This window comes from Ischnura elegans, chromosome 2 (genome assembly GCF_921293095.1).
Source record: "Ischnura elegans chromosome 2, ioIscEleg1.1, whole genome shotgun sequence".
In the NCBI taxonomy this organism is placed as follows: Eukaryota; Metazoa; Arthropoda; class Insecta; order Odonata; family Coenagrionidae; genus Ischnura; species Ischnura elegans.
The window spans coordinates 9,393,347-9,409,889 of record NC_060247.1 but is presented as its reverse complement, the minus strand read 5'-3'; positions in this window follow the sequence as shown (position 1 = coordinate 9,409,889).

Genomic DNA, 16,543 nt, shown 5'->3' with positions numbered 1-16,543 from the left:
TTTAGATTACAAGGTCAAACTTTCCAGGTATTACAGCAAAACGAACACCATACTATACCTGGAAGGATAATGCTTTTAATATGTTCTACCACCTCTGTCGAACCAATCCCTTTCGGCTTATTGACAGCAAATAATCCGTATTCCAAAGGATTTGTTCTACTTGCGATATCCGCATAAATTTGGCTGAAATGTTTTTGGCACAATTTTCTCACAAATAATAATTGCAATTTAGTGATAACACATTTGCAATGCATCTCATCAGATGCAAGACATCAAAGGTAAACTAAAAACGAATATTTAAGCCCTGAAATCACCCATGCAGACAATATAAACCGTCGTTGGTAACAAATAAGAACGAAAAATTAATTCTTTAAGCATAAAAGGTAAATATCATTCGCCTGGAATTGTTCTAAACGATTAAATATGAACAAGCTGTGCAACACAAATTGTTATGGTACCATTTTGAAGCCCGCAACTTTAATTTCATTTGTCACTTGTTTTTTTTTAAATCGCCTCCAGTTTCCGGTTCCGGATGTCTTGGCGGACTTCACGACGGTTTCGAAAACGCCATTGCTGGCTGTAAGCTGAGATCTGTTGAAAATGTAAGTAAACACTCGATTATTTGTTCCTTTTACTCAATTTTGAATTCTTCAAGACATAATTTGCTTACCAATGTTATTTTTCATCTTATCCTAAGTAGGTTATAGCGTATTTAAAAATATTGTGTAAGCACCCAGTTATGTACAGTGGCGGCCAATGTTTTTCAATTAATCGTACCAGAAGTGATTAGTTTTATAGGATATCCTCATTGCTGTTCCATCGTTTTATACGTTTCATGAATTTCATTTCAGTTAGGTCATGATCTAAGATTTAACGATATTTTGTTTAAATAAGTGGCGTAGTATTGATAATGGGCAACACGAAAGGACTTTGTTTTTAAGCGAATTTCAAATGCTCCATAGGAGTTGCGAGTTTCTACGGATCAGCACAAGTTAAAATATCGATCAATATTATTAATCGACCGTTCTTTCAGTCTTTTACGTACTCTTGTCCATTTGCAGTCCCTTGAGCTTATTTGTTTCTTTTCCCTTTACTCTTACCTAACATTTCAGTACCTCTTAGTGCTTCAGTGCTCAAAGTTACATGGTAAGGATCAAATTTAAGGTTAGATGAAAGGAAGAGTGAATAGGTGGTATGATGAGGCATTGAAAGGAAAGAGGTTGATGAATTCATGAGGAACTAATTACAGATAATACATCTTAGGTACTTTTTGTCATTAAGTTGTTAAAGGTATCACTTGTCGTAAATTGTATACCATTATGACTGTTATAATCTTTAAATATTATGTCATCAGCTACCTAAATCTAAAATTTTTGTTGTTGCAATTTTATGCTCTACTATTGTATGGTAGGTATTGATACTTTTCCCATCCTGTTGTTAAATATTTTATATTTTTCTTTTCTTTTTTAATGCACATTTTCAGTATATTATGGTTCTATTTATACATGTCCTTTTTGTTGCTAAATCTTTAAAACTCAGACTTCCTGTTAACCCCTCAAGCGTGGCGGGCATTTAATTAAATCCCATCCCAGCGGCCGGATGAGATTTAAATGACTTTGCCTTTTTGGCTTACTATCATTCAATAATTTATATCTTTCATAATGTACGATCAGTATTATTGAAAATTTTTGTAAACTTGCATAATATAATGTGCTACTATATAATAATTTTTTGAGTGATTTGAATAAATATTTATTGTTTTATGTATCTCCTTCTATGAACTAATGTATAAATTTTCAGTTTTGAAAGATTTAAATTTGGTTTCGAGTAAGCTGTGAGATCTGTAACATTCCATTCATTTTTGAAATACAATCATATAATGTATGTTGGTTATTTGGGGTTGAAAATTTTATAACAGATTGGATACTTTCAGTAGGATTACCCATTTCGCCTACTTGAAAATTTATCACTTCGCCCATTTCTCTGTCTTTGTTCTATTACTACCGTATCATTTCATATACGTAATAACGTGCTAATGTTTCAAATGTCAATATGTTAATATTCAAATGATTTTACCTTAGAAAATCTGCTTTGTGTGACATGATTTGAAGCAATCCAAATATAATCCCACTGCACATTTTTCACACCAGTACACGCAGTCTCTTCATTTTTCATATTTGGCACAAACTGCGCACCTCCTTTGAGACTTTGATTTCTTCCCAGCTGCAGGAATTGTCCTTAGGAAATGCATTTCTGTGAGTCTTGGTACTAATTTGCATATGGAGAGACGGCCATGTCCAAACAGTCCGTATGAAGTTGGATATTTCAAAAATATTACCTCGACCAATGGCACATGAAATGTACGTGTTTTCTCTGTGAACAACATATGAATTTAGGACTGCGGCATTCATTAGTCTCCTAAATAACTTCATACACGACTTGTAATGGCGTTTTCTTTCCATTAGGTACAAATTCAATAACAGGTCCTTGAAATTCACCCCACCAATGAATTTATATTATAACCTAACACACAGAGTTGCGAGTCTCTTTTTTGCCTTTCAATACTATTCCCATTTCGTAGGATCCTCAGTTATAAATAAAAATACTACACACAGGAAGTACACCCGATGAGAATTTCAACACACTGCCAGAAAGAACACCACACAGCATGAATGACTATAGTGGACTGAAGCGCGTGATTTGGGAGCTCCATCAGGAGACGAGAAAATATCTCGAAGGGGTCCTGGTATACGCTGACTGTTTAGAAGGAATCTTATCTTCGTTGATTACTGTCCAGAATAAAAAATAAAAAAATAAATGCAGAGCGAAGCACATGGCCCCTTCATGGCCAATGGTTCAAAATGGCGAGTTTTACGGCTTTCTGAGGGATATTTGATTAATCCTAACACTATTCTATAAGTAATACTGATACAAATAAGTGAAATGGATTAAAATAAAAAAAATTTTCTGAGCTCTGGGGGGGTTTTATCCCCCAAAATCCCCCCTCGCTGCGCCACTGTCTTTAGCTGGGTCCTGTTAGCTCTGCCAAGGACCTCAAGTTTTATCCCAGGTTGCCTTAGCGAGGACACTACAGCCTTTCAAAGGGTAACATCTGGGTGGCGTGCATGGTCTGTGGTAGTCCCTGATGGGGAAGTAACATTCCTGTAAACCGCCACATAAATATGATTGTGGAAATAACCTGACATACTTGGTGGGGTTCCATCAGCCCTATTAAGGATCCAAGGTTACAACCCAAAGTTACCTTAGCGAGGTCCCTACAGCCTTCCAAAGGTTTCCAGTCAGTTGGTGAGTATGCAGCTGTGGTAGTCCCTGGTGAGGAAATAATATTCCCGTAAACTACCGCAGGAAGGTTTTCTGGTTTATAGTTTTTTCGTTTGAAGAGTGGTGCCAAATTTTATGATTGGAGACCCTTTTCTTCATCTGGTAGGTACCTAATCTATTGAGGCTGTAGAGGTCAAATACCTATGTTTAATTCAAGTTATAGCAAACTTCAAAACCCTAAGAAGCAAATGGAGGAAAGTCAGGGAGTTAATATGCCCAACTCCCAAAATCTTTGGGAGATATAGTCTCAAGTGAACGTTTTTGGTGATATTTTTAGCAAGTTATTTTATTAATTTTTAAGTTTAAACCCTCAAAAATAGTTTTTTCGAACTCTACAATATTCTACTGCACACTGTGAGCAGTAGCGTAGCCAGGGGGAGGGGTCCGGACCCCCCTGAAATATAAAAACAATTATTTTTCCAACCTAAAAGAAAAAAATATTGAAAATCATGAATTTGCAAAATATTTCTTTAACGAATGAAGTTTTTTCGATTATGAAAAGTGTTAAAATTAGTTTAAAACTCATTACGTAATACCCTGTTTTTTAAAAAATTTCCCTCCTGGTTTTGGACACGCCCCCCCCCCCTCCCACCCCCCCCCTCCCCCGAACGAAATTCCTGGCTACGCCACAGATTTAGAGTCATCAACCCCCGCTGTGCGTACTCCTGACAAAACAGTCCTTTTTTTCTTAAAATCAAACACATTTTCAGTATAACCTTCCAAACCGTACCGGTTTTTCCATTTTATTTCTGAAATTTGTTATAAATTCAATCAGTGAAATAATTACAGTCCAGAAGTAGTTTGAGGCCGTTGTTTATAGATGTTCATCAATTGCTTTCAAACATTTTTTTCAAGCTTTTTAAATCGAAAACATCCGTTGGAGAGCCACTTCAAAGATTGCCATCTTTCCAATCTTTTGAGAAATTGATCTCTGCATTCTCTTGGGGTTTTCACCGCGTCCGTTGGCTTTTGGTGACAACAGTTTCGCTGACATTGCAGTCAGCGTCTTCAGGTCGAAGGTCTTGAGGACGCTGATTGCATTGTCAGCGAAACTGCTGAGCCCAAAACCCAACGGACGCGATGAAAACGTGAAGAGAATGCAGAGAGCATTGAATCAACGCCGCGGAAATCTTCGAACCTACACCTTTCGAGAAATCACTGGGAAGGGAGATATGGAAATGAGAAGCATTAAGAAATAATTAAGAACTGTTGACTGAATTAGTTCAGTGAAGCATGCATGAGGGCATGGCCGCGGTATGCATTGATGATCTATCATTATATTATTTTCATATGTTTAAATGCATATAAAATCTTAAGTGATTTCCTTGTTGAATATGGACTTACCTAACCTTTCAAAGATCCTGTTTTTCGCCCTCTAAAATCATCAATCCAGCATTTTAAAATTATTGCTTATCAGGGTAGTTACGTGTCAGGAGAACAAACCCGATGGGCTGACACCGCTTAACTATCTTCGATGAATACTCCGGAATAGGGTGGTTTCCTTTTATTTTTTTATTGCCTAAATTGAAAGATTATTACTCCTGCAGTACGCATTTCACGCTTTTAGATTTTTAAATGACGATATCTATTTTTCGCGATTAAATGAAAAGTGAAAATTTTCAAGCGCGCGGAAACGCGACGGCTAAGTATGAATGCTGGGAAAAGCCCGTGTGACGTCATTCTGGTTCCCGCTGTCGCAGTGTGAGGTGACCTAGGGCGACGGTATGTGCTTCGCTGCGATGCAGGCTGCTAGCAGATTAGTGGCTGCTCCCGATGAGCCTGAGGGCGCGTCCGACGCTGACAGTGAACATTTCTCTCCATTGGGTCATATTCATCAGCGCCTATAATTAATTCTTATACCAAGTGTTGTGCATGAATCTGCGTTCTTTCGGTCCAATCTGATGTTTTAAGCACAATTCGTTGTTCTTCCCGTGTTGAAGTACTTACTCTCCCCCCCCCTCTTCTTCGCTATTCGTTTTCAGCTGAACGAGGAATCCTTTTATTTTCCCTCCTAATGGTGGATACTGATGTGTTGTAATGAGGGTCGATGAGTGCAATGTACTGGTTTGGCTATTACGTTGAGCTGGCGTGGTTACCAGTGTACCACCAAGACTCCGTGAACGAGAAGAAGTCCGTGACCTTACCTTAATGGGTGGCTTCCATTTACCATTGTTAGCAGCTTTTGACAAATCTGATGACCTTAAACCTACTCAAAACAAAAACACAAAATGCCATTAAAAGTGTTACGATATGAGCTATGATTTAATAAAAGATTTGGGTTTAGCCCGCAATGGATTTCGAGAATCGAACGTGGCGGTTCCCACTTTCCTATCCATTTCTAAATCTTTTTACTGAGCTACACATTCGTGATTGCATGGGAAAATATTGCATTACCAATTCATCAGATCATGCGGTTGAATCTACCGTCATTATTTGTGTAAGTCGCACTCTCTTAGGTCTCCATACTTGTGGATTGTTGAAAAGGGAAAACGGTATGAAACGGTTGATTTCCTTTTCTAGAATCTACATCGCCTGATGTCAAATTCTTCATAAAAAATTGTAAAGTCATGTTATGCATCGCCATGGTTTGTTGCGCACAGTAAATCCTCACGAGGTCCTACTTCACTCGACGATGTTTTAAACTGAAATCCGTATTATTTGTGCCCATTCGGCAGCCTCATCGTACCCACCCACCTGTCAAAAAGTTCATCCAATTTGATTTTAATGTAGCAAAAGCAGATGAGTGGGAAGCAAAAATATGCAAAATTTAGAACGGAGACTCTTATGAAGACTTCAGTGATTCCGAAGCCTGGAAAAAAACGAAGTAAAAATGAGAATCCCTCCTGGAATCGCAGATTTATTTTATTTTTTAGGACTTTGAACTTCCACTGCAAGTTCAAAAGGATGTACGGTATGAAGAGGCTGTAGAGGACTCAGCCCGTAATTCCAGTGACAGATGGAGACGTCATTTAAAGTGATGCTTCATAGATGTCAGTCAACCTTTGGACGAACTCATCATGTCACGCTTAAATTGCCGTCAGAGTTAGGGCTTTGATTGGGTGATTAGCCATTTCCCAAGCCTTCACCGCGGTTACGGGTGCTCAGAATATGACCGAGAATTGATACTGACTGAGATGACGGCATGGAAACGTTTTTACACTGTTCTACGATGTAGTTACCTCGATTGGATCTCTAATGGTGCTTTCTCAACGGGTAATCATAAAATTCTGGCGGCCTCCCGTTAACATTTGATCAATTCACTCTCTTCGGGCTAACATGAGGCAGTTGTTATTCCCATAACGCCGTATCTCAATTTTATCTCTTGTGGCCTAAGCATTGTGCTTTTTACCCTAATTTTCCTACATCTTTTTTCCATATGTACTTCTACCTATGTGTTTTCTCTGGTCAGTTATTAGATGATCTTGTTGAGGTTTGTCTTTCTTAAAACATCAATGTCATTTTGGCGTTATTTAGTTCGCTGTTTACTGATCTCTTTTGTTCTGCCAAATATGAATATAAAGGAAATGTATCGAAAAATCTGTCTACTGAATTGGATAGATGGTAAAAATTGAATCCTTAAATTAAAAATGGTCTACTCATTTGGATGGTAAAAATTCCTTAGATTTGTGTCCGCTGGTATTCACTCGATGGAAATCAGTGGTTTATTTTAATATTCAAATTTCCGACTCTTGCAACGAGAAACATAGTCATAATACTGTGTACTGTGGCCAACGCCGGTCAATTCCAATAGACGTATTTTTAAACTCGATTGTTTCTGGCTTTACTTTGTGAAAATCCAATATGAACAATAAAAAGTTATTGTACTTTTTCACACGATTTATTCAATATGACCGGTTTCGTCGCAGAGGCGACATCATCAGGTACAGAAATCGGTATAATAACAGTTATTTTGTTGTTGTTTATCTGGTTGCTACTAGATAAAAAACAACAAAATAACTGTTAATATAACGATTTCTGTACCTGATGATGTCGCCTCTGCGACGAAACCGGTCGTCTTGAATAAATCGTGTGAAAAAGTACCATAACTTTTTATTGTTCAAGATGTATTTTTGTAGTTCAAGTGATCGTAAGTAACCGCTACCTGCCAGGAGAGAACTGTGTTGTCACTTGAAAGACAATAAAGTTGATTTGTATCAGAATTCGGAGCTTTGGAGGTGCTAAAAATTGTTAGCTAAAGAAAGAAGAGGTGTCGATAGTTTTAAGAAGCACAGTTTACGAGCAAATGATGTTGAGACGCTTTTTCCCGGTTTTCAAGAAAGGGTTAGTCCTCATGACCTCTCCAATAGAAATAAATTCCCTGATTCTGGCTTCTAGCTTGGAGTTTAGCATGGTGATAATTTTTCGAAGGGAAGAATGTAAGATGTGTGCTCGGACACAAGTTTCTGAGATTTTATTTCGTCAGTATAAACATAAATTTTTCAATGGAAGAATTACTTCTTTCCCGGAAAAAGTAAAGAAAATTAATTTAGAACGCTAACACGAGAAGAACGCGTGTTAGATATATTTTCACATGTAGGTGAATAGCCGATGGGATGGGAAGAAAGCCAAAAGGAAAACTCGCCGGGGATGAAAGGCGTGTGTTTGGTTCGTGGGAATGGGCTAATTTGCCAATTTAATGTTATTTTCGATTTTGAAAAATAAAAAGACCCATATTTTTTTATCATTATTCGATCCGTGCGTTGCCTTCTCGAGCTGTCCGCGATGACGGCCATAACTCTTAGGCCTGAAGACTCATGCAAACAGGGTCATCTCTTCCCTGCTAATCCTCGGTATTGTGCGTGGGACTAACGTAACTAATTGTTCTTTACATTTTTGTGAGCACTTCCTTCCCTAAATGAAAGATTCTCCCTGAAGTGGTGAGTGAACTAGAACTCTACTGACGTCACCAACTCATGATAATTGGGCTGCGACTTTCGCGTGTTCTCATTTAATTCGTTGGAGATTTTAACTTTGGTACTAAGATCAATATGGCGGGACTTCAAGGTTCCTAGAGTAACGCTTTAAGACATTTGGTGGAACTATTCATGTGTTGGGATTTGGGGGCATCCATTAATTATGTGAGCCGTTTAAGTGGTAGGGGGTCAAATTGAATCTCAGCATATTTCTCGTGGGGGGTCTTGGCAAGTATCACGTAATTTTTTCTCCGCAAGAAACGGTGAAAAATTGCGATCTTAGTAACCTTAAATACTAGTCTTAAATAAAAACCATTAAACAATCAATAACAAATGCAACGTAATTAAGCATAGATTAACGTATTTACACTGCAAATACGATTATTGAACGTTGTATTTAATGGATGGGGTCGAGCCAAATCTCGCGATATCTCACCAAGGGGGAAAAGGAGGATCCAAAAATCGCTCAAATCACCTAACGCAATTAATGGACGCCCCCTTATCTACGTAAGCGTAGGCGTAGGTATCGACTCGAAGCGTCCAATATTTCGGCACTGCTTCGACGTCGTCGTGGTCAAGCGGAAGTGGTCCTCATGGGAAAGGAGACATCGGCGTGCTCGCATCGTCCTACAGTGTCCTCTGGTCTATTTGATTGGCCACCGTCCGTTCCCCTTATATTATGCAGACGCAACTGGAGCGGCCCCATCTTCTGCTGTCTCCACACTGCCTCCCCTTCCTCATAACCGCTGTCAAATCTCTGTCCAGCCAAAACAACGATTGTTCCGCCGCACTATCAGTCTCCTCCCAACGCCCTCCTCAGCTCCAGACGTAAGCTCGGGCCCGATTATTATCTCTTCGTCTTGACTGACCCACTTTCTATCTCATTCGTTCCGTCCGAGACGAGGGTGAGTGAATGAGCGACCTTCGCCGCCCCCTGCCGTCGCCTTCCATCGACCCGTGTTGGGTCCCCGCCGAGGGCAATGATATCTCTCTTAGGTCACTGCATGACTTGGTTACACTGTACACGAACGCTGTTTGCGTGTCCGTTGCGATTTTTTGGAGTACTGGTCTTTTGGAGCAGGACACAGATATCTCGGGTCATTAAATTGCTATAATTTTTGCGGTCCTTGTATGATTTGCCGATGTGTTTTGAGCTTACTCGCGTCTTGATGTTGGAAAAGAGCCGATTTTTCTTCTTCCTCTCGGGAGACTTAATTCCATCAGGGCTGCAGTCGAGTCCCGGAAGAGGGAAGGAAAAGGAAAATCGGCTGTATTTCAACGGAAGAAACGCGATTAACCCGTAAGACACTACCACATTTTTGGCCATTTACAGCGCAAAGGAAGGGAGGATGGAGAGAATCCCGTCGTGAGAGTAGGCTTGCAGGTTAGAGCCAAACAAAAGCTAATGGAAATCCATGCATGGAAAATTCTCGGGTCCCTCACCGGGTCAGGTACTTCACGGTATGGTATTTAGAGGAGGCGACCGGCTGCTTCTTGTCATGATGGACGGGTAAGGAAGAAAGGACTCCGAGAAATCCAGTTACGGCATGAGTCTGCTATTTACGAAAGACACAACAGCAGTGGCGGCTCGTGAGTCAAATGCTGGGGGGGGCGCACTCTACCGGGGGAGGGGGGGGGGGTCATAATTTTTTTAATATTTCGTGTATTTTATTAAGTTTTTACGGCAATCTAGGAATAAAATTTTGTGATGCCATATGTTCCGTTTTTGTCAACAAAAATACCTAGTTTTCCTAATAAAGTTTGATTAATAAATACTAAATGCAGTAGACTCTCGGTCATACGGATCGGCTTAGTCCGGACTCTCGATTATACTGATCAATGATCTTGAAGAATAAAAATATATTTGCTGCGATACTTTGCAAATACAAACGAAAATACGTAACTTTAGGTTTTAGCGCCTACATTATTCGTGCGGATATGCCCGCAATACACTTTATGTTGTTCGTTTTGCAAACATAATGCGTTATTTGTCAAATCTATTCAACATTTGCAAAGATTTAGGTAGCAATGACATTTGTAACACCTGAGGAGGGAGGGGAGTGTCACTGACTTCCACTAGGTAACAAACACTACTAGAATGCGCGCGCTTTGCTATTGCAGATGTAAACTTTGATTGCGGTGTTCGCGTTGCTACTTGAATACAGTATGATTTAAAATCAATAATTAAACATTTCTCACACATTTTTAACAAAATCTGAAATACTCACATGTCTTTAGTTATATTGCAGAAGTCTTCTTTCCTTTTGTCCAGCGAAGTGATCAATTACACGTTCGTTGAAATCAGCGCCGGACAACAATTTCTTTCCGATTGAACACATGGCAAGGGCACTAGTCTATAAATAAACAAGGGACTTAATAACCAAGGGACGACACAGAATGGGCCCACGAAAAATACGACCAAAAAGAACAAGGTGCCTGGACACAGATTTGGGGACAATTTTTCTCTATATTTCCCTAAAACAAAAACGAGCACTGTTGATTAATTCAAAATTGTCTTCTTGAATGTACACACAGCACTAAGAAACTTCTTAATCGGCAATTAAGCACAGTTAATTCCTCAAAAATGATGTCTGAACTCATTTCACTCCGTTCTTTCCGAGAGTCTTGCCGTTACTAGAAGACTCAAGGGAGATAGAAGTCGTGGTCCACTAATGCTGATTCAGCTGAGGGACGAATTTAAGGTCAGCATTCAAGCAAACAAAAGACGTCACGGACCATCTCCTTGAGTCTAAGATTCATATGTGGTAAACACACGAAACGCCAACGGGTCGCACTTGGAATAACCATGTCTTCGAAATTATTGCCATGATATAATAGAATATAAATTCTAGATCGTAAAAGAAGACGACTCTGAGCCACAGATAGGAGCTGTAAGGATCTCCGCACTGATATGAACTCTTCGAAGCCACTTAAATCAGACCCAAGTGACATTTTCCGTCAGACAGCTACCGCTCTGCCGCTGAGGAATTAGGTGAACATGAACTAATAGAACAAGGACGGCTAGAAAAATGATAAACCTACACACAAAAGGTGCATTGTACGCGGAAATTCTTGGCATTCATTGAATGACTCCATTTAAAGTCACGTTTTACTGGCTAAATCATGTTTAATCCTTCACCCTATCACGCACGCACCTATTTCTTAAATTATAAATCAGTGGGGAATGTTAACTGATTTTTCCTAATACTGCAGGTCTTTTGATAAATTTATCTGAAAAATAGGTACCGCGTTTCTAAACATCGGGAAGATATGAATACATTGTTCAGGCCTAAACATTATAATATTAGTTTCCCCCAGGTTCTTGAAATTCGTAATCGTAATAGAACTGTGGCAAATACTCGAGAATAGTTTTCCTACATCAATACGGCCTTTAACTGGTTGGATTTTATGTGTTCCGGAATTCAAGCACCAAAAAACGCAAGCATAATGGGATACTTTATTTTCTGTAGCAATACCTACCAGTAATTAAAAATTAAAATCGTATAACTACACCCAGTACAGTGACCATTCTGATTCCGTACGTCCCTTTTCTGTGGCAGCACCAAGTAGACGTCAGATTATACGCCCGCCGGCCTGCGCAGCGATATCAACTCACACGTCGCTCTGCGCATTTTCGGACGACGTCCCAAGACTTCCATAAGACACAACGTTAGACGCGTCATAGCACCAGCGGCCCCCACCACTACCACTCTCCATATAACTGCATGGGGATGGATTGGGACGTTCTGGCCAGCGCCCCACAGCTACAAATACGAACTTCTCGCGCTATTTCTTTTCGTGTTTTTCCAACACTTTCGATGTATGCGACTGAAAAAACACTTTGATTAATTAGATGTATAATTATAAGTTAATAGATATTTGTTTTTTTTACTTTTTCAAATATTTGGGAGGGGCGGCGTCCGAGAGTCCTTATGGGCAAGCCGCCACTGCACAACAGCTCAATGTCCCACCCGACGGAACAACGTTTGTCTTGACGTGTCCTCCACACCACTCGGAAAGGGTCCTGGCAACCTTTTAAAAATCTCTGCACTCGTCGGACTTGAACCCGGGCCCAAGGCGTTGGAAGGCCACGCTTTAGCTCATCCGCACTAACCTTGTTCCCTGCTGAGCTTTGGGTACGTAGTTCCTAGAGGCTTGATGCTTCATTCATTGCTTCAACCCTACGTCTAATTTATATAATAGGGTGGTTTCCTATTTTTTGAATTACCTAAATCGAAAGATTATTACTCCTAGAGTGCGTATTTCACGCTTTTAGATTCTTATATGACGATATCTATTTTCGCGATGAAATGAAAAGTGAAAATTTTCAACGCCCGAAAACGCGACGGCCAAGTATGAATGCTGGGAAAAGCCCGTGTGACGTCACTCTGGTTCCAGCTGCCGCCGTGCGAGGCCACCTTGGTACGAGGCTATGAGCGCCGCTACGATGCAGGCTACTAGCAGGTAGTAGAGTACTCTGCTAGCTGGTAGCGCTTGGGTTAAATAAGGATAAAGATACCTAGAGATACGTGAAAATCGCACTTTCATTTTTATTGTATCGCACTTTCAATAACAGTTTATCGCATTTTGTCGCGTCTTTTTTTAATTTTCATAATGAGGTAGATGACAAAATGATGAGGTAGAAAGTTATATGACAAAATACAGAATATTTTGAATAATTATGTTGTATAACAATAATAAATTTATGAATGAGACATATAGTGGTGGAGGTGTAGCTTGCCCGCGCCCAATTGTAGTTCGCGGCCACCTAGTAGCTGGCCAGTCGCTCACATGCTTTAAGCGGTGAGTGTCGGCAGAGCATTTAAACTGCGCGAGGCACAAAATGTACGAATTTTACCGTCGAAAAGGCAAATTTGCGTAAAAAATATCATAAAAGTCCAATCGTCGCATCTATGTCGCATTTATTTGCGCACATCGCATTTATATCGCATTTGCGATTTTCACGCATCTCTATTAATACCCTATCAAACGAAGGAAACTTTCCGATATAAGGCAACTTTAATAGGTGATTATTAAGAGATGTTTCCCTGAGCTCTGTACCTCATGCATGCATTGGTAATCTCAGACGATGTAAAACTCGTATAGCATCTAGGTCCCTGTGACGTCACGTGGAGTGGCTTTGCATGGGCGCCAATATGGCCTTTTTCATATGAGGTTAAAATTGACCATTAACATTCGTCTGGGACACTGGGATTTGTAAAACCAAATAATTTGTGTATTATGAATACACTAATGTTGGGTAGCGAATCGCAATCAATGCCTTTTGTTTTCTTTGATGAAGGAAACTACCCTATCGAGAGTAGAACTCATCCCAGACTAAGCGGCTGGCCTGCGAATTTCGCTCACTCAGAGTAGTGGTATTGAGGTGAGAATCTGTTCCTTTCCCAGAGTCACATCGAAATTTGAGCCTCTTTGCTCGGGGACGTCCGATTTCTCATTCGGGGTTGAACTCGAGACCCATCGATCAGTTGCCTACTAGTAGCGTTCCCTGCTCTGGACATGTTTGTTTCGTACAAAATGATTTATATTTGTTTGACACTCATCGAGTTATCTGTTATTCAACTGGTCAATTTTCCCTGTTTCCTTCGACTGCATAATTTTATATCTCTTGGAGCCTGGCTCTGCTGAGACCTTGAAAGAGTGCATATGTCTCAGTTACTTTTAGTGGCTTCCCCATCCAGGATCTAATGTTGAAAGCTATTTTGGGAACGAGTAAATATTGAGAGTTGTTTAGGTGTGATTTGTGGGCCGTGAAAACTATATGAATGAAAAGTAACATGAACTTAATTTATTCTTATGGCTCTGCAAACTCTCTCCTTCTAACTGCATTTGTACCAATTTTAAGGAAATGTATGTAGTCATTCCTTTTGTAATGTATGAAGTAATTCTACTACGTGTACTTCATTTTTTTGTCACAAGTACAACTGCTTATAGCTATAAGAGGTTCGAGGTGGTTTCGGTTGTTTCTGATGTTTTTAAACATAGCTTTCAGAATTTTTTACGAAAAATTATTATCAAATTATGTGTATTCATCAATGTCTGATCGAAGATACAGTGTCCGGCGTGATGCGGTGGAAATCTTTGATATTCAGCTTATTAAAACAACTTGTCTGTTTCCACTCTATTTTATTTTTACCGACCATGGTTTCGGCAGCTTGACAATGGCGCAAGCTGCCGAAACCATGGTCGGTAAAAATAAAATAGTGTGGAAACAGACAAGTTGTTTTAATAAGCTGAATGTCTGATCGATTCAATTTTAAATTAGTGTGCTTTCTTGTATCAATAATTCTTCATAAACGCTTACTTTGAAACCATAATAGTATGTACGATAGCTTCACGAATAATCTTTTTTGCTTCTTTTCCTGAAAATAACATTGGCAATGCTGGATTTTACCCGTGATGCTGTCAGCAGTTTTTAGGCTCTTAAGAGCTGAAATATTTTTTTCTGGGGACAATTTAAGAATGTCTGCCCCTCCCCATCTTCCCTCACAGTTGACAAGTAGCTGTGAGTCACAATTCATGTTCGTGCCGTGCCATTCTCACGCTCCTCGGAACGTTTTCGAACTTTAAGGCTGGCCCGTCATTAACTGCACTTTATCCCTGCTTCGTGGAGCCCTACCTAAGGGCACAGGTGCCTGCTTGCTCCTAACAACATGTCATTCTCGTCTTCCTGGGCGTAACTACGGTTACCGTCCCTTCGCGGAAGTAGGGTCCTCTCAACTTTCACCACACCGTCTGACAAACAAAGTTGCCGCCGGAATACTGTTGCACACTGGTGCTGTTCTGCCTCTGACTTTTTTGTGATATTGCCATTAAGGCATTTGCGATATTGAAATCGTAGCAAGAGTGGACAGACCCTAAAGAAAGCATTTTTTTTACATAATGACCGTTATAGCGTGTCATTGACAAATTACATTCTGGGAACGAGTATTTTATTCCAGTTTGAAAATGGAAAGCCATACTCAGAAGGTGGCAAACATACTTATACTTTGGGTCGGCATTGCCGGGGATACAGAAATGAAACAATTACTCTTTAGTCATTCGACTGTTTTTTTTTTAATCATCCCGGTGATCCATCATATTTCATGCTTTGGTGTTATTTATTGCCTTGTAACATATATCTTTGATCGTGATTGGAATATTTTTCCTAATTATTCATTATTCTTGTCTGATAACCAAACCTTCACTTAAATACACTATGTGGCCAATAACTACATTTGATTTGTATTAATGTTTCCTTCGGGGAACTCTTTGATACAGTGCATATAGTGGTCGTGCTTTGAAATTCAGAGCTTCCCTGTGAAATATATGTCAGTTTTTCCTGAGAACTGCAAAAAAGGATAATAGATTCGACAATGAAAATCTACCCCTCAATGAACAACTATCGAGTTATTATCAAAATATTTTTTCATTTTAGATTCCATGAAGCAATTCAAAAAAGCTGTAAATTGAGCCATCGAATTCGAACCTGCGATTTTAATCATAAGGGAGTACCTTTATTTGCGGAATTTTCAGCCGGTAGATAGCTCACTTGAGAGAAAGTAACGGCTAATAATTGAAGCATCTTACCTGGAACAAATTCGTATCTATCCATATGGAACAACGCGAATCTACTCCGTTCACCATTACGAAACTACGAAAAAATCTCGTAGCAAGTGTTAAGTCATCGGCGTGCATTAATATTGGCGTATGGAGTAAGCCGTTTTGGTACAAGAGGGGGATAATGTTATAGCACACGCACGATATCTGTGAAGAGTAATTGATTTATAAAGGGAGATGTAGATTTTAATGGCATATGGTCTTGGACTTAGCGGAGAATAACTTGCTATAAGATAAAAATTGAAATCATTTTCTTATTGCGTTTAATACTGTAGTCAGGGCTAATTTTCAGTATAATAGGGTGTTCATTTTAGAGTAAATGTAATTTTTTTAGAAAAGAGACAGTATTAGGTCTATAATTCTCTTCGGAGCTCTTTGGTAATGGTATTTTTTTAGTTTTATTGGTACTTTTTGGTATTTTGTCATGGTATTTTTTAATTTTAGTAAGACTAAGATGCCTCGAATTGATGATGTAAGAAAATTGAACGATAAGATTTTTAAAAGTAAATCGCAATGAGGGAAATTGAGGAAAAATTGACGCTCGATTATAAGTAAACGAGATAAAATGGGTATTTGGACTCGCGGGATAAGTGATAATGAGTTTGAACTTCATGCCTTTGGCCAGTATCACATGCTGACTTGATAATGATTTATTGCGAGCCAATTAC